The following is an 18,555-nucleotide window of genomic DNA, read 5'->3' as shown; positions in this document are numbered from 1 at the left end:
TCTCCACCCCTACGGACATTAGAAACTGTGCTGGTGAGAGAAAATATAACAGGTTAAAGGATGCATTATTTTTTTCTCAGCCAATGATGGTTCCTGCAAATATGCTGAAAGTGGCACTTATTTACCAAGCTGACACATTTCCTGTAAATAACATTCAGATGATTTATCCCAGATTGCATTCTTGTCATACAGCAATCTGCTTCAGGGATTACACATGTATATGGCTCTGGCTGCTTATAAGTTAATAAAAATACTGGACAGCAAAGCTTGAGGAAGCTCTGGGCTTAAAAATGAAAATACCCACCCTTCTTTTCTTGCTCCAGGCATTTATTGTGCAAAGTTATCATTGTTTATTCTAATACATAAATAATCCCATTATAAATTCATAAAGAGTAAAGCCTATTATAAATAAATAATTGTACATCTAATGTTGTAAGGTGATTTTAGTGTGCTTTTAACATTTATTTTGTTGATTTTAACTAAGAATCACTTAACTTTAATAGAGCTTGATTTTAACTATACTACTGTGAGTCTTTGGGGGTTTATGGTGATAGAAATGAATGAATGAATGAATGAATGAATGAATGAATGAACGAACGAACAAACGAATGAATGAATGAATGAATGAATGAATGAAAGAAATAGCTGGTCCAATATAAAGTAAAGGGAGACTTGGTCCTGATTTTCTAATTCCATTTTCTGTGCAGGCTTTTCATAAAGATATCTAGATCCCAGCTACCTTGCTGATAAGAGAGATACAGATGGGTAGATAGTTCTTAAGGGATGCAGTGGCTCAATGACTAAGATGCTCAGCTTGTTGATCGAAAGGTCAGCAGTTCAGAGGTTCAAGTCCCTAGTGCCACATAACAGGGTGAGGTCCTGTTACTTGTCCCAGCTTCTGCCAACCTAGCAGTTCGAAAGCACGTAAAAAATGCAAGTAGGAAAATAGGGACCACCTTTGGTGGGAAGGTAACAGGGTTCCGTGCACCTTTGGCATTTAGTCATGCCGGCCACATGACCACGGAGATGTCTTCGGACAGCGCTGGCTCTTCAGCTTTGAAAAAGAAATGAGCACCTCCCCTTAGAGTTGGGAATGATGAGCACATATATGCGAGGGGAACCTTTACTTTTACCTTTAGATAGATCTTGCTTTGCAGACTATGATTCCTAACTGAAAACCTGAGTAAAAGTAAATACATCTTTCCTTATAACTTGGCTCATTTTCATTTGAGTCAATTGGAACAACAAGATGAAGATTTGACATAATTGTGGCAGGAATCATTATTTAAAAAACTAGAGAAAATCACAGTCACAGAAGAGGGAAGATAAGGAGCAAATGAATCATCATAATTTATCATCATGATTGTAAGCTTTTTTTTCTGTCTCTGAATAGGTGATTGCAATACAAGAGGTGTCATAACCAATATATTTTAGTAAAGCATACTTAAGTGGAACTGTATAGAACTGAAGCAGTTTAATCCTGTTGGGACTCTCATTGGAAGGATAAAGTCAGAACAGTCATTTCTCCCCAGATGAGTTGGATTGCAATAGTCAGAATGATTGGAAATTCTGGAAAAATCTAGATTACCACTATGTAGGTAATGGTAAAAAAGATGGAAGTGAGGGTAAAAAATTATCTCAGAACAACTGGACCATGAATAACTGTAGCAAATTCTTAATTTATTCATTTAGCTAAGAACATCAATATAATAATCCACTAATCCTATTGATGAGAGTAATTTGTTATGTTCACTTTTACAATGAAGACTCATGCCATTGGTCCATTGGTCCATTTTTTCCATCATAGCCCTAAATTGGACTACCAATCTATTTAAGTAGTGCCAGATACTCCAATTTCAACACTACGGCCAAGGTTTTCAGCCCTGCTAAGCAAAGTTTTCCTTTATTAGGAGATGCCTAGAAATGTATCTGAAACCTTCTGCTTATCAAGGATACATGGTACTCCAAACTAATAAGAAATCATATGAATGTGATGAACATTACACTGTAAATTTCTCCTAGGTTAGTTAGTGCAATTGAATTATGAAACCCATATATTTTCATTTTTCCTAAAATTTCCATAATTTGGTTTTGCAATTGTTGGATGTTCTGGATACAAATAAATAGCCAATTAGATCTGATCCTCTTTTTTCCCCCAATTCCCTTTTATTTGGCTTTTCCATGCACCTCCCTGATTCAAATTTCTTCCTGTTCCTTATTCACTGAAGACTTCATTCTCTCAGTTATTTTCTATCTTTGAAGCTCCTAGGCCAGTGTTTCTCAACCTTGCCAAATCTAAGATGTGCAGACTTCAACTCCCAGAATTCCCTACCAGACTTGCTGGCTGGGGAATTCTGAGAGTTGAAGTCCACATGTCATAGAATTGCTAAGGTTGAGAAACACTGTCCTAGGCTTTCTGGCTGCTTTGTCTGACCCAAGAAGAAATGGTCTTACTTAGAACTTGCACAACCTAATAAGAGTGGAAGACTACATTGTGATGCTCTATATCTTCCAAATGATGCCGTGGACTTTGAAATGACTTTGATTTCAAGACTCTGATGCCAATCTAATCCAAACCCACTCAGTTTATAAGAACTGAAAGAGCCATGGGTGACAGGAAAGTAGACAAACTTTTAGTTGCTCTTAATTACTATTTATAATTCTACTGCCAGGAGTATCTTCGCACATTATAAATGACTTCAAGAACTATGTTAGGCAGGGTTGTGCATAACACTTGTTGGTCAATTACTTCATAAATTATGTATGCTAACTAAATTAGAAAATCTTTAGTTTTCCATTCTGTGCAAGCTTCCGGTTTTAATATATGCCAAATTCATTCACAATGGCTTCAGTTATTCATACAGAACAGCAGTATGTGGAGACATTCTTCTCCAGTCAGGGTTCATTTTGGCATACATATATAAATACCTACTATATTTCTCCAGGTACAAGAGATTTCAATGCACATATGGATAAATTGATGGGGACTTTAATTCCAGTGCTGGAGTTGTCTGTGAGACAAATGTCTTTGTTCCACTAGGGCAAAAAAAAATCTGCATATTAATTAAAAGAGTAACAATACCAAATGAATACTGCAAAGTTAATGTTATCCTGGGGCTTAACTGTCAGAAAGTTTGGAAATTAACTTGGATAAAGTCAAGTTATTTGTGGTTTATTAGAATATGCTCTTAAACTTCCTAACTAGAATGCATAATGCTTCCTGCTTCTGGAACAGGTACAATTAGAACTGCATATTAAAATAGACTAATATCATGTATACTGTGATTTTGCCATATTCAGGTGTCACTAGATCATTGTTAATATAGGAGAATCTACACAGTATTGGACTTACTGTAAATCTTGGAGAACCTTATGCATTTCCCTCTACTGTCTGTCAATTAACCTGGTGGCCAAAATAAAGAGGAAAATACCAAAAATTAACAGGGTTATTGGGAAAAAAAGAAAGTACTGCTATTTCATGCTTTTTTCCCCCAAATGTAGTATACAAGCTTTGTTAGTCTATTGTAGTAAAAAATCAGGAATCTGGTAATATCATTTGAGCTTAACCAATTTTATCAAAAGTCATAAACCTTTGTGAACTACAACTCAGAAGGGTGGTGGAGTGGGGAAAACAGGGTGATTATGCAGATGAGACAGATTGAAAATATTTTATCAAGCAAATATATGATACATCAACCCATTATGTTTGTTGAAATCTGAAATTTTTCCATGTATGTGAGTTCAACAGTCAGTTGCTCAATCAACTTGGTAAAGTTCCTTTGTTGAGAGCTGTAATGTGGTACTCAGGAAGTTAAAATGCTTTGCTCTTACTTTGTCTTATTTTGAGCCAGTTTGTTTATTTTCAATGGGTCCAGATGATGACAGTGTCATCGATGAATCTTACAATAACTAAAGGTGGAATTTCAGAGAATAAGAATTGAGAAAATGTTGTTCTAGATCAGCCTTGAAGATACTGGCACACTATAGGCGTTCCAGGACAGCAATGGTGAACTTAAAAATGAAGCCAAAATTAGTAGCTGCAATATCAACTCTGTCATTAATGAAATCTGCTTCTATGGATAGACTATGTCAAAAATATGTTAATGAAGGAAAGACAGATGTGGAACAAATATTTGATGAGATAGAAAAAAATATTGAAGGCTGAACTACAAATGACAGGCCAAGAGAATGATTTGGAAAAGGACACTTTACTGGATTTACAAAAGAAACTGGGTGAAGTTTATAAAATTAAAAAGGAAATACAAAACAAGAGAATGACCTGGAAAATGTCTTCTTATTGTTCTACAAAAGAAGCTTGTTAAAGCCTGGAAGAAATCTGTGTGATGGGATAAAGAAATCCTATGGCAATACTTGATTGGATTGAATTAAAGATTAAGAATTAGACATAAAAGTGAAAAATATAATCTGCTTTATTTGATATCTCTCTCTCTCTCTTTCTCTCTCTCTCTCCCTCCCTCTCCCTCTCCTTCCCTCCCTCCCTCCCTCCCTCCTTCCCTCTCTCTTTCAGAAGCTCTAGTAATCCTTTATGGACATTTTGTTGACACCATATTTGAAAAGTTTATGGATTTGCTTATAGATAAAGGATGAGATATGGGAAGAAGAGTTATCTTTTGCGATCCTATAAGGGGTGAGAAGAGTTATTACATGTGTTTATACTCATTGAAACAAAAGTTGGAAATCAATTCTTTATATAATTCTTTTTTCCTGCACTTTTTCTTGTTTTTTATTTTCTTCTCTTTTTTTTTCTTTAGTTTGCATTAATTTTTACTACTACTATACTAGGTTTTATGAGTGTAATTAAAATTCTTAATAAAATTTAATATATTGACACAACCTGGAGCCAAACCTACATTCATGGCTATGCCAATGATTTCAGGAATACGTTGTTGCCAGATAATATTCATTCATTCATGCATGCATTCATGCATTCGTTTTTTATTTTATTTTATTTTATTTTATTTTATTTTATTTTATTTTATTTTATTTTATTTTATTTTATTTTATTTTATTTTATTTTATTTTATTTTATTTTATTATTTTATTTTATTTTATTTTATTTTATTTTATTTTATTTGTCAAACACGTATAAGATAAGAGATATAAGTATAAACATGATTAGGAATACCAGATAAGGATCCGAATAAATGGGGACAGTAGGACAGGGATGGTAGGCACATTGGTGCGCTTATGCACGCCCCTTACAGACCTCTTAGGAATGGGGTGAGGTCAACAGTAGGGCCTGGTGGCTCAGCAGACTGATAGCATTGTGATTAACACCAGCTGCCTGCAATTACTGCAAGTTCGAATCTCACCAGGCTCAAGGTTGACTCAGCCTTCCATCCTTTCTAAGGTAGGTAAATTGAGGACCCAGTTTGTGGGGGCAATAAGCTGACTTTGTATAAATACACTAAAGTATGAAGGCTATTGCTTAATGCATTGTAAGCCGCTCTGAGTCTCCGGAGAAGGGCAGCATATAAATCTAATTTAAAAAAAACAACAACAATAGACAGTCTTAGGTTAAAGTTAACATAGTTAACATATAGTTAAAGTTAACATATATCTACAGCTCAGCAAACCATTGGATTTCTGATTCCTTCCAACAATTCTGTTTATGATCAATGATATCTTGTTGCCTTCAGCATCAGGTAAATTGCAATCAGGCTGTAGCAGCACTGGAGGGAGGAAGTGATAAATAGTGTGTCGTGCACATGTGCATCTGACTTAGGTCACAATTATCTAAGGGAACATCTCTTCCATTATGAATCTATCCAGATACTTATCTACAAGAAAATATGTGTTGAAAGGTGCTTGAATCTTAGTTATTAGAATTACTAATTGCAAGAAGAATCTTACTCCTACTGGGGCGGTGTCTCAAAGAGATTGAAGAGTCATACGAATCAGCTGTGTTAATTTCTCTTATAACAATGAAAATGCTATAAGGTACTAGAAAGCATGGATTTAGAAATGGGGAAGGGAATTCCAAGCTTTAGGAAAAACTTCAAAATGCAGTTCACTGGTGGGTTGCCCCGGGTCGGACCAGTTCTATAGAACCGGTAGTAAAACCGGAGGGAGGCTCTGCCCACCGACCCCGATGTCATCAGAATGCTTGCAGAAGCTTCTGCGCATGCGTAGAAGAGCGTGCTCATGGGCCCCTATTGCGAACCGGTAGTAAAAGTAAGTAGAACCCACCCCGATGCAGTTGTACCTATGGACACACTTTGTGTGCTTAGGATGGTTGAAAATTTAATGCAATACAGCACACCTTATTTTTTTTTTAAGAATTGGGGTTTTGTATCATTCATAATATATGATCAAAGAAGGCTGGAACAAAACTAAAAATAGATTAGATAGAATTCACCCGCCTGGAAAGAAGAGAAAGCCATGCCATATCAGTTGCCTAGGCTCTAATCCTCTTTCAAACACTTTCTTCTCAGCCATTCAATCATGTGTTAGATACACACGAACTTTTTGTCACTAGTTTTTGTGCCAATCCATCAGTGTGCTAGTTAATGTATGATTTAAATCAGCTTCATCCAGCACTCTCTCTTTCCTCTTGCAGTGTCAAGCAAACCACATGCATCAGCAAATATTCTGACACCTGGTCAATGCTATAAACATAATAAGCTACAGTGGAAATCTTCTACTTTATATTTCTTTCTCCTATTTTATATTCTGGCTTCTTTATTCCTCAGGGCAGGGTGGGGAGAGAGCAGGTTAAATCACTGATCATAGACACAAAATGTTGGTCCTTTTCATACTCATTTTAATAAGTTACATAAGGCTGTATCATTCCACAGAAGAAAATTTCAAAAAAAAAAAAAAAAGGATGTGTCCTTTGTCAGTTTTATTCTTCTTAATATTCTTGGACAATACTATGCAAGCTATTCTTTTTAATTAACTGTATTAGTTCTGAGTAATGTGTAAAATTATTTGAATTCTTAAAGCTATACTCTAATTGTCCAAACAATTTCATTCTAAGATAATTGCAATAATTGAACGTGCAACCATGAGGTTAGGAAACGTGACAGCATTAATCAAGGCTGCAAGGATTAGCATTTGCTTGGTGCCTATCAACTAATATGGCTGCCTCAGTGGTGGGTTGCTACCGGTTCTCCCCAGTTCTTGCGAACCAGTAGTGGAAATTTTGAGTAGTTCGGAGAATCAGTAAATACCACCTCTGCCTGGCCTCGCCCCCCAATCTATTCACTGCCTCCCAAGTCCCAGCTGATTGGCTAGAAGGAAAAAAATCAGGGCTCACGTGACAAAGAAGAGAGAGAGAAAAAAACAAGACATCTTAGCTTCAAATTGAGAAGCCGAGAAGCCAAGAAGCCTCCCAACTGATTGGCTAGAACCGATCTGCTCCTTGTAAACCACTCAGTGGTTGTAGATTGGCAATTGAGGCCAAGCTGCCTGAAAGCAGTTTCCGATGCTCTCGGTGGTGGCAGAGCGGCAAAAAACTGTTTAAACTCTTGCCGCGACACTTCAAAGGGCTGCCCTACAGCTGATCAGAGGTAAAAGGCAGTGTGGTGGCAGACCAGTGCGCTCCAAAAACAAATAGGTAGATTGGTATGGCTCTACAAGCAGTTAAAAGCCTGGTAGACCAGTACCTCTGCTAAATCCTAAAGAATTGTTTGTCACATGACCATCAAATTATGCCCACAAAATAAGCCACACCCACACAGAACCGGTAGTAAAAAAAATTGGAACCCCCCCCCCCATATTGCCTCCAATATAGGCAAGCTTTCTCCTTTCTGGTTTCTTCAATAACTACCAGATTTCAGTTTCCAGAATTAGGATTTACTGGTAGTATACGTTGAAGGACTCAGTCTAATACAGACTAATATGGATGATGGGTGACAGTTTGAATTTTAATTATTGCATTACAAGTACCATTCTAAGTAAAGCAGATTATTTGATCTCATTGTTTAGAGAATTCATGTTTCTAGTACAGCTCATGGAACAGATAAGCAGATAAAACTAATGAGTATCATTGATTAACAAGGTCTGATATCAATATCCCAATGGGAATGTACCATTCATTGAAACCTGCCAAAATGAGCATTGTGTAGCAACAGAAATCATTGTTTCTCTTTTGCACCATCACTTATTTGCTTGTTGGGCAAGAACATTCATCTGCAGTGGGCTGAAAGTTGGAAAAGGTAATTGATGAGAGAAGCAATCCAGACAACATTATTGTCTGATTGGGAAAGAAAGGGTTAAAGCTGCTGCACAGAAAAGGAACTAAAACTAGAAATACATTAATTAAACATTAAACCATATAACTAGTTTAGACAACTTCAGGGTAGTGAAACAATGGCCCTCCAGAACTATAATTCCCAGCTATCTTTGTCAGTTTGGGCAGTGATGAAGGATGCTGGGGGATGTAGTTCAGCAATATATAACGGCATATAGGTTCTCTTTCAACTCCATAGGCAATCTTGGGTAGCCTTTTATATTGCCAAGTATGGCATCCACCAAAGATTAATATCATTCTCACCCACTCATTCTCATGTTAGGAAAGATACTGATTCAGTAAGAATTTTTCTTGTAATAATTTGAAATACGCATATCCGAAACTTCTCAAACCTTCTAAAGCATTGTGGAACTATTCATTTATTTAATGTATTAGCAATATTAAATATTAAATATTACATAGGCTATTACCCTATGTAACTTAGACATCTAGCCTGTTAATGATTTGTCTTGTGAATAAATAATACATCTTTGATTAATAGTTTCTCCTGTTTTTTTTTGTTTTTGACTTTTTATTTAACTGTATTTTCTGTTTTCTGTTTGAAACAAATAAACTTATTTCTGTACCAATGACATCAGTGAATGGATTCTTGTAAGTTTTTTACCCTCAGTGACCTAGAGGTCTTGTATCTCTGAGTTATACTTCATCCTTATTCCCTAATGGTTGCAATATTCAACTTTCCTCTTCTGTTCCTTCTGCTATATATAAAAAAATCAATCTAACCTTCTTTAAATCAAACTGAACAAGTTGTAAACAATGATAGATCTTTTTTTAAAAAAAAAATGCAATGTGTGTCAGAGAGGAGAAAGGTGTTCATGAACTAAGCAAGCCATGTGTACAAGAAAGAAATGAATAGAGGTTAGAGTCTGCTTATCATGTGTATACTACCCTGTTTTCCCGAAAATAAGACATCCCCTGGTAATAAACCCAATTGGGCTTTTGAGCGCATGCACTAAAATAAGCCCCACGCCAAAATAAGCCCTCCCTGAAAATAAGCCCTCCCTGAAAATATTTAAATGGATATGTAGCCGATCCCTGCCATTTCCTCTGGTTAGGGTTAGGGAGACAGAGCTGGAAATCAGGTAAGATGGCAAAAGGAGCCCCATCTTGCTCGATGTGCCCCAAAATAATAAGACCTCCCTGAAAATAAGGCCAAGCGCTTATTTCAGGGTTCAAAAAATATAAGACAGGGTCTTATTTTTGGGAAAACATGGTAAGATAAGGTGGTGGTGGAAAGGCTACCTCTGGAACCCAGCAGTAGTTAGACAATTCCTTTCCTCTTTTACAAGCACCTGTCACGTAACATCTCACATTGACAATTATCAAAAAGCAAGACAAAAAAGTATGGGATAGTGTTCATGGCAGTACCTGGAGATAGCAAAATAGAAAGGAAAAAAATAACAATATACAAATACCTGCATAGAGAAGTAGAACAACTGTGGATAAACATAAAAGCTGGCAATGACTTATAACTAGTATATTTTAAAAAGAAACTGAAGGCTTGATTTTGACTGCTCAAGAGCAAACTATTTGAATTAATGTAATCAAGCCCAGAAGGGAAAAGGCATCACATGATTCAAAGTGCAGATTGTGGAAAGAGCCAGAAGAAACAATAACTCATATACTCAGCTCATGCAAAAAGATTCACAAAGTGATTATAAACAATGACAAAACAGTAGCCAAAATGATTCATTAGAACATCTGTAAAAAATTATCATGTGCCAGTGATAAAAATTGATGAGATCATAGTGTTGAAAAGGTAGTTGAAAATGAGCACATTAAAATATTGTGGGATTTCTGAATGTACATTGATAAAGTCTTGGAACACAATAACACCAGACTTAACTGTAACTGAAAAGGAGAAAGTATGGATACTTGATGTGGCAATACCAGACAATAGTAAAAAGAAGGAAAAGGAATTGGAGAAAACCACAAGCATCAAGATCTGAAAATCAAAACTGAAAGTTTATGAAATAAATTATCCATGGTAGTCCTAGTGGTGATTGGTGCCCTGGATGCCATACCAACAATTTTTGGATAGTACTTAGAAAATCTGCGTCTTGACAAAATTTCCATCTCTTAATGCAAAAGAACAAACTACCTATACCATGCTGATATATTACAATTGTTGTGACCTGGACCCAAGTAGTTATTACCAGACACAATCAGTCCTAAACAAACATATTTTATTAGAACAGCTGAGAATTACTTCATTAGTCCAAATTAATTCCAAAACAAATCCTTCATAAACAGTCCTTTGGCCTTATCACAAACCTTTGTCTTCTTTGAAACCCTGCCAAAGGCTTTTCTTGGCAAAACCCCATGAAGTTTAGAAGCAAGAGACGTCAACAAGAAACAAATGTAGCAACTTTGCTTTCCTATAAAGACCCCAAGAGCCATTGCTGCTCTTTTAAACCTTCTGGGAGGGGCCAATCATCTCCTGGCCTTACTCCCGAGTCGTCCTTTTTGCTTTAGCTGCTCTTGCCTTCTGGCAGATCTTCACATGTATGCACTAGGAACAGGCTCCTCCTGTTCCTCTGCCTCTCTGCTATCCACCTCTGGAGGCTCTGGAGTCCGCACATTGCTCCCAGATGGCCCTGGCCCCATCTCTGCCTCCGACGCAGAGCCCTTGTCCGGGTCTTCCCCTGACTCCAGGACTGGTCCATTGTCCTCCCCAGCCTCCTCACTGTCTGACTCCACTGCCAGTTCTGCAGGCTGCTGGCGGCCCACAACAACAATATCCTATTTTCTTCATGCACATCAACCTAGTTCTTGGGAAGAACTTGATGCAAATGAAGGTCAATACCAGCTAAAGAACTGGCAGCTTTGATTTCACATTTTGTGTATATAATGCATTGATTAACCATGAGATTATATCAGAAGACAAAATACAGAACAACAATACTATCTGTTACAAAATAGAGTTAAAGGCAGAACTAAAAAGAAATGTAAATCATACTTTTGTATCACCCCTACAATTTATTCATCAGCTCCACATATGCAGTTGTTAGCTAGGTGTTAACAACAGGACTGTGTTATTCTAACTACACGTGAAATATGTTGTTTTAATGTAAGGCCATTTGTCCAATGTGCAATCTAAGATATCAAACTCTTTCTTTCTCACACAGTTAACATTCAAATAACACATGCACTATCTCTTTCTCTGAAGCTCCACAAGTACAAATTTATTCATTATAAGGAAGTTGGTCAACATTTCCATATTTAATTATTATGTCCAACTGCTCAAACCTTGTTTGATTAAATACCCAACTCAGATGTTTCGGCATTTCTGTGTGTAAATATTTGCAATTTGGAAGGTGTGTTTATAGCTTCTCATCCATCCACCCATTTACCTGCATATCTTATCTGAGATTCTATATTTCAAGTTCCTTGAGTGAAATTTATATTTCAGAAAATGTAGGTATAGAAAAACAAACTGAGCTGCTACTGCATGTTATGGAGTTCAGATGTTATCTTTCTTTCTCCTTCCCTCTCTCCCTTCCTTCAGTGGCCAGTTTATCTTTTCCTTTTAGGGCTTTGAACAGGAGTGCCCATGGGCCAGCCAATCTTTTGGCAGGCAGAATAGGCATGAAATCTATCAGTCATTCAGGCAACAACAACCAAGAAAAGTAGTCATTCAAAAGCGACTGCCTGCGAAGTCTCCTGGATTGCGGCTGAAAAGAGAAAGCAGACGCAGTATGCTCTGTCCCATATTTGGGTAGACCAGGTTACCCTGGTAGACCGGTCTCACCAGAAAAAAACACTTAGTCGTTTTGTCCTTGTCCTTGATGGAGCTACAGCATAAGATACAATCCCTCCCTCCCTTCCTTGCATGCAGAGAGATACTCCAAAGCAGGAAAGGATGGACACATTTTCATTTTCACTGAGACTAGGCAGTCCTTGCCAGCCTCAAAAGTGCATGCTTGGGCATTTATAGGGAAAGATAGGTGGAAAGCTTGGGAAATGGCAAAATATAGGCTTATTTATCTTCACTATGTAACAATAGCACTTAAAGTTATATACCACTTCACAGTGCTTTACACCCCTCTCTAAGCGGTTTACAGAGTCAGCATATTGCCCCCCCCCCAACAATCTGGTTCCACGTTTTACCGACCTTGGAAGAATGGAAGGCTGAGTCAACCTTGAGCTTGGTGAGATTCGAACTGCCAAATTGCAGTCAGCCGGCAGTCAGCAGAAGTAGCCTGTAGTACTGCATTCTAACCACTGTGCCACCTCAGTTCAATGTAGCACATAATTTACTTTACAGCTACTATATATGGGTACCAGTATTGCAACAATATCATCCCGATTTCCTTCCTTCTATTTTCATTCCACTGCTGTGCTTTCAGTAAAAATCCCGAGGTGCTTCATGATAAAGGATGTCTTTTATTATATAGCTTTATGGGGTGTAATTAGTGATAACAATGAAATCTATAATTACCTCATTTAGTAACTGAAGTTTTCCAGCTCATAATACTTGGTTGTATTATCTATCAAACACTATTTTCTCCACCATTTCATTTCCAGCTTTGGAAGTTAAATGAATTATGTGAATTATATACTGATAAAACCATTAATACCTTTAGTGGGCATTTGAGAAGAAAATTTTTCCAATAGGTAAACTAAGGCCAGGATCTACCTCTTCCCAAAGTAGGGCTGAATCCTTCAGCTGTTTTTATACCTGGCAGTCCAATACTTACACTTTAAGCAGCAAATAAAAACCACAAATAATTTATTTCCTAGGAATGCTATCTTCTAATGTGAAATTCACTGCTCAGGGGAAGATCCATGCAATGCTTCATTTTATTAATTTTTAGTATTTCTTCTCATGGTTGACGTTACAAGTCGTGGTCCCTAGTCTATTTTCTGTTTGTTCTTTAAAACACACATATACACATCCCCTCCTCCAAAAAATACCCCTTCTTTATGAACTTTAAAATTATCCTCTTCATAAAGGTAGGGGCTTACAAAATTGAGAGTAACAGCTTGTGTTCCAAACTAATTTCTGTCTCTAAAGCTTTGATACAATGCTCGGAATGGCAAAGGGATTGAAATAATGTTTAATCTTCTACTTACCACACAAAACAAAGTCTTTAGATTTACCCAGAAGTCCACACCCTGTTGTTTGCTGCTCTGTGTACAGACTCGGAGATATATTTCTGAGGATGAAAAGACACAAAGCAGTGCTGGATCTTATTAGCCTCAGGTAAGATTAACTGGATCAACATCTCCCTACTTTCCAAATCCTAGATGAACACTGCTATCCATAATTCCATTTGCTGGCATTAAAACATCAATTCCTCGTGGAGTGGTCTCAGGACAACACATGTCAATTCTTTCTTATAAATACAAGTTCTATGTCAATCATTAGAGAATTCAAGAGTAACTTGGAGGGGAGAAAATATCACAGCTGGCTCCTTTGATTCTGCAGTGAAATAATCTTGTGGGGGGTGGGGTGGGAAAAGAAAACCTTAAACCTCTAGCATGGTCACCTGCTACAGTTGTGCTAATGCAAAAAACCCCTAAACCATCAATATTGCAATAACTTAACTTATTACAACTAATGCATACAAAGACATAAGCAGCTTATCTGCAAGATCTACAGCAAAGTCTAAACAGATGGCAAAAAAGATAAAATCAATAGCCAAGTCAGCTTGCTGTCTAAAAATCAGTAAAGCTGGCTCGGGGTGGGGATGGGGGGCAGGTAAATAAATGAATAAATAAAGAGGATAGTAGTGTAATTAAGAACACTTTCAAATTCCCTACAACACAGTCTGAAGCCTATCCATAACTGCTGCCTTCTTTTTTTGCTCTCTAAACATTAAGAATAAAGAGAAACTATGTCATTGATTCGTTGCTCTACCTTGATGTGGCAGACATTCTAGAGAAATATAAATCCTGCCATCTCTACTCCACACAAAATAGCTGAATGTAAAATAGATAAAGAACAATCTGTGTAAATTCAAGGGGAAAAAGTCATAACTCTTACCCCTGCTTTTCAGTTTGAAAGACTGGCTAGGAAGCTGAATATCCTAAACCAGAAGGTAAAGTGAAAAATAACTTCTTCACATAGTTCGGCCTTTAGTTCTATTAAATTTAGTTTATTTACTTCTATTAATTTAGTTCTATGATAATGATTTATCACTTATAGCTTTTATGTACACTGAGAGCTTATGCACCGAAGACAAATTCCTTGTGTGTCCAATCATACTTGGCCAATAAAGAATTCTATTCTATTCTATTCTATTCTATTCTATTCTATTCTAGTCTAGTCTAGTCTAGTCTAGTCTAGTCTAGTCTAGTCTAGTCTAGTCTAGTCTAGTCTAGTCTAGTCCAGTCCAGTCCAGTCCAGTCCAGTCCAGTCCAGTCAGTCCAGTCCAGTCCAGTCCAGTCCAGTCTAATTTCAAATACAGCATACCAGAGCCAAAGATAAATTGGCTTTAAAGCTAATTCTAAAATAGTGCAAGGATTCCATATGGGACTATCCTAGAGTGAAAGGATAATGGCCAATATCATAGATGAGACATTTTAACTCATGTAGTTGTTGCTGTTGTATTTTATACTTTGTTTAATTTAAATAAAGTAATTATAATCTAAATAATTGTATTTAAAAAAATAAATTAATTTAATAATTAATTAAAGTTAAAATTAATTATTTAATTTCATTTAAATTATTATTCACAAAGTAATAATTTTATATATATATATATATATATATATATATATATATATATATATATATATATATATATATATATACACATACACATATATATAACATATATATATATATGTTTCAACTGTTTCAAATCCTCCCCTTGGGACAGCACTATAGGACATTGCCTGCCAAAACTATTAGACCTAGGGATAGTCCTCCCCCTCCCCCGTGTGCCATCATTCTGCTGGAAGCAGAGGTGGTATTCAGCAGGTTCTGACCAGTTATAGATAACCGGTAGTGGAAATTTTGAGTAGTTCTGAGAACCGGTAAATACCTCGTCTGACTGGCTCCGCCCCCATCTATTCTCTGCCTCCGAGTCCCAGCTGATTGGGAGGAAATGGGGATTTTACAGTAACCTTCCCCTGGAGTGGGGTGGGAATGGAGATTTTGCAGTATCCTTCCCTGCCACGCCCACCAAGCCACGCCCACCAAGCCATGCCATGCCCACCAAGCCACGCCCACAGAACCGGTAATAAATTTTTTTGAATCCCATCACTGTGCTGAACACCTAATTCTCACAACTGCTGTTTAACATCTATTTCTTCAAGGTTATCTTCGAGACCGCCTTCTACCACATAGCTCCCAGTGACTGGTAAGATCCCATAGAGTTGGTCTCCTCTGGGTCCCATCAGCTAAACAATGCTGGCTGGTGGGCCTGCGGGGGAGGGCCTTCTCTGTGGCTGCCCCAGCTCTCTGGAACCAGTTACCTCCTGAGGTCTGGACCACCCCCACCCTATTGGCCTTCCGAAAAGCGGTGAAGACCTTGCTTTTCCAGCAGGTCTGGGGCCGTTGATCTCGCTGTTGCGATCTTGTGAGATCCGGCCATGAATGTTGTGAATGGGTTATATAAATATAAATTGAATATAAATTGAAATAATAATAATAATAATAATAATAATAATAATAATAATAATAATAATAATTTAATAATTTAATAATTTAATAATAATAATTTAATAATAATAATTTAATAATAATAATAATAAACTAATAATAATAATAATAATAATAATAATAATAATAATAATTTGTATTTACTGTTGTAGTGTTGCTGTAGTATTATTTATCCTTCTTATTATCTTCCTTACTCTCCCATTTTTATTGGTGTTTTTATTATTATGAAGATTATTATTAGTCTGTTGGTTTCCAAGTACTTTGTAGGTGCTTCTGTACTGCAGACAACTTCCTTGTGTGTTCACCCTCACTCCGCCAAATAAATCAGTAACATGTATTCTACTTTGTAAGATGTCAAGCTACAGGAGAAGAGGGGCTTGGTAATGAAAAGATATCTTTGATTCTCTTTGATTCTCTTTAGACAACCATCAATTCCACTCCATTCTATTCAACCTCTTTCAATTCACGTTTCGGTGCCCACTGAGCATGCTGATCATTCAGTATTAGCTGGTTTGGAGTTTATTGCAGAGGGAGGAATTGTATGGGGATCATATTTCCAAATACAGCCCAGCATTAGATTTCTCTCCTTGAATGTACTTGCAGCTTGTTTTGCCTGAGAAATTGTTAAATTTCTTAATATTTATTTATTTATTTATTTTTAAATTTGTATACCGCCCTTCTCCCTGAGGACTCAGGGTGGTGAACAGTAAAAGCATAAACTACAAACATTAAAATACAATTAAAAAGATATATATAAATTTGGCCCCATGATTAAAAACAATAACAAACAATTAAAAACATTTTAAAAAGTGTTAGGCCAGCCCGGCTTGCTGGAAAAAGGTTTTAAGGGCACAGCAGAAGGCACCGAGGTCTTGGATATTCCTTATCTCTGGGGGCAGCTGATTCCAGAGGGTAGGTGCCCCCACAGAGAAGGCCCTCCCCCTGGGGGTCACCAGCCTACATTGTTTGGCTGATGGCACCCCGAGGAGGCTCTCTCTGTGGGAGCGCACAGGTCGATGGGAGGCCATCGGTAGCAGCAGGCAGTCTCGAAGGTAACTAGGTCCTATGCCATAGGATATGAGGTAGCAGACAACTTCTTGTAAGGTGGATAATTTTTGTTTGTCTCATCTTTTGTTCTTTCTTTTAGACATTTCCTTCTGGTCCTCTGACACCATCTCAAAGATTCAGTGTTGACTTATTACATGAATTCTTTTTAGAAGTCTCATTTTAGAAAGTATTATTTTCTCATTTATTGAAACAGCTGTCAGCTTTGGAAGCCATATTAGGCCGGAAGCTTCATGCTGCCACCTTCTCAGGTGTGGGAAAGTATGAGGGGGGATTTAGTAGAGGGGTTGTCTTTAGACATAATAGGATTCTTCCTGTCGGTCAAGGTCAGGCCAATCCTGCATCTGGAGAAGGAGTGGTCGGAGTGCTGTTTTGAGATGGGACAGATGGTGATTGGAACATGTGATTGACTGAGGAATAAGGGGATGGTTTGGGGGGGTTTTGATTTACTGAGGGAAAACCTGGACTTCTCAGATTCAGGTTTCCCAGATGTGTCAGTTTACCTATTCTAGTAAATAGAACTTTGAAAAATGCTTGCTTCAGAGTTTTTACTTGGAGTTGTGGGTTTTCTGGAACACTGACATTAGCGGTATGTGGATTTGCCTATATGAATGCCTATACATATGTGTGTATGGGTGCATAAAAACATACACACATCTCACTTCATGATTTAAGTATACCAACAACTTGTATGATATCTTACTGTCAATTAGTTACATTATGGTTGTCATGCTTGCCTGAAATTAGGAACTAGAACAGGGTGTCAAACTCACATTATCATGGTGGCGTCACATGACGTATTGTGAGTTTTTCCTCCTTTGCTAAACTGGGCATGGGCGTGGCCAGCATGTGACGCATCCGGCCCTTGGGCTGGGAGTTTGACAGCCCTGAACTAGAAGGTAAGATCATATACTTTGGGACAGAGCAGATAAAATTATAAGGCTCTGGTGACTTAACGCGATCACATGTTTGTTGGACCCGTGTTCCTCCTGGTTAGTGCTGGCTTCCTGGGAGGTGACGTGAGGCTGGCTCCAGGGGATTATAAATGCTTCATTGGGCGAGGGTGACTTCCCCGCTGCCTTGAAAGAGGCAGTGGTGAGGCCTCTCCTCAAGAAGCCTTCCCTGGACCCGGCAGTGTTGGCAAATTATCATCCAGTCTCCAACCTTCGCTTTGTGGTGAAGGTTGTTGTGAGTGTGGTTGCGCGACAGCTCCCCCAGCACCTGGATGAAACAACGTATCTGGATCCATTCCAGTTGGGCTTCAGGCCTGGGTACAGCACGGAAATGGCATTGGTCGCGTTGGTTGATAATCTCTGGAGGGCTCGGGACAGGGGTTGCTCTTCTGTCCTGGTCCTATTAGATCTCTCAGTGGCTTTTGATACCATCGACCATGGTATCATGCTGCACTGGTTGGAAGAATTAGAGGTGGGGGGCACTGTGTTGCGGTGATTCTCCTCCTTTCTCTCTGACCGGTTGCAGTCTGTGTTGGCAGGGGAGCAGAGGTCGACCCCGAGGCCCCTCATATGTGGGGTGCCACAAGGATCGGTCATCTCACCCCTTTTGTTCAACATTTATGTAAAGCCGCTGGGTGAGATCATGCGTG

General features: G+C 37.9%; 1 long non-coding RNA gene across 1 annotated transcript; it reads right to left on the bottom strand.

Moving 5' to 3' along the window:
• Positions 1 to 2,978: 2,978 nt before the first annotated feature.
• On the bottom strand, positions 2,979 to 13,436 carry LOC148116478 (uncharacterized). Its single transcript, XR_015733613.1, has 3 exons — positions 13,352 to 13,436; positions 3,353 to 3,403; positions 2,979 to 3,036 (listed from the first exon to the last, which is right to left on the bottom strand). It is a non-coding gene; the product is annotated as an uncharacterized LOC148116478 (long non-coding RNA).
• Positions 13,437 to 18,555: the final 5,119 nt, after the last annotated feature.

The sequence above is a fragment of the Pantherophis guttatus genome, chromosome 1 (genome assembly GCF_059756535.1).
Source record: "Pantherophis guttatus breed Tessera chromosome 1, ASM5975653v1, whole genome shotgun sequence".
NCBI lineage: Eukaryota > Metazoa > Chordata > Lepidosauria > Squamata > Colubridae > Pantherophis > Pantherophis guttatus.
The sequence above is the reverse complement of the archived record's forward strand: the minus strand, read 5'-3'. Positions and strand labels throughout refer to the sequence as shown.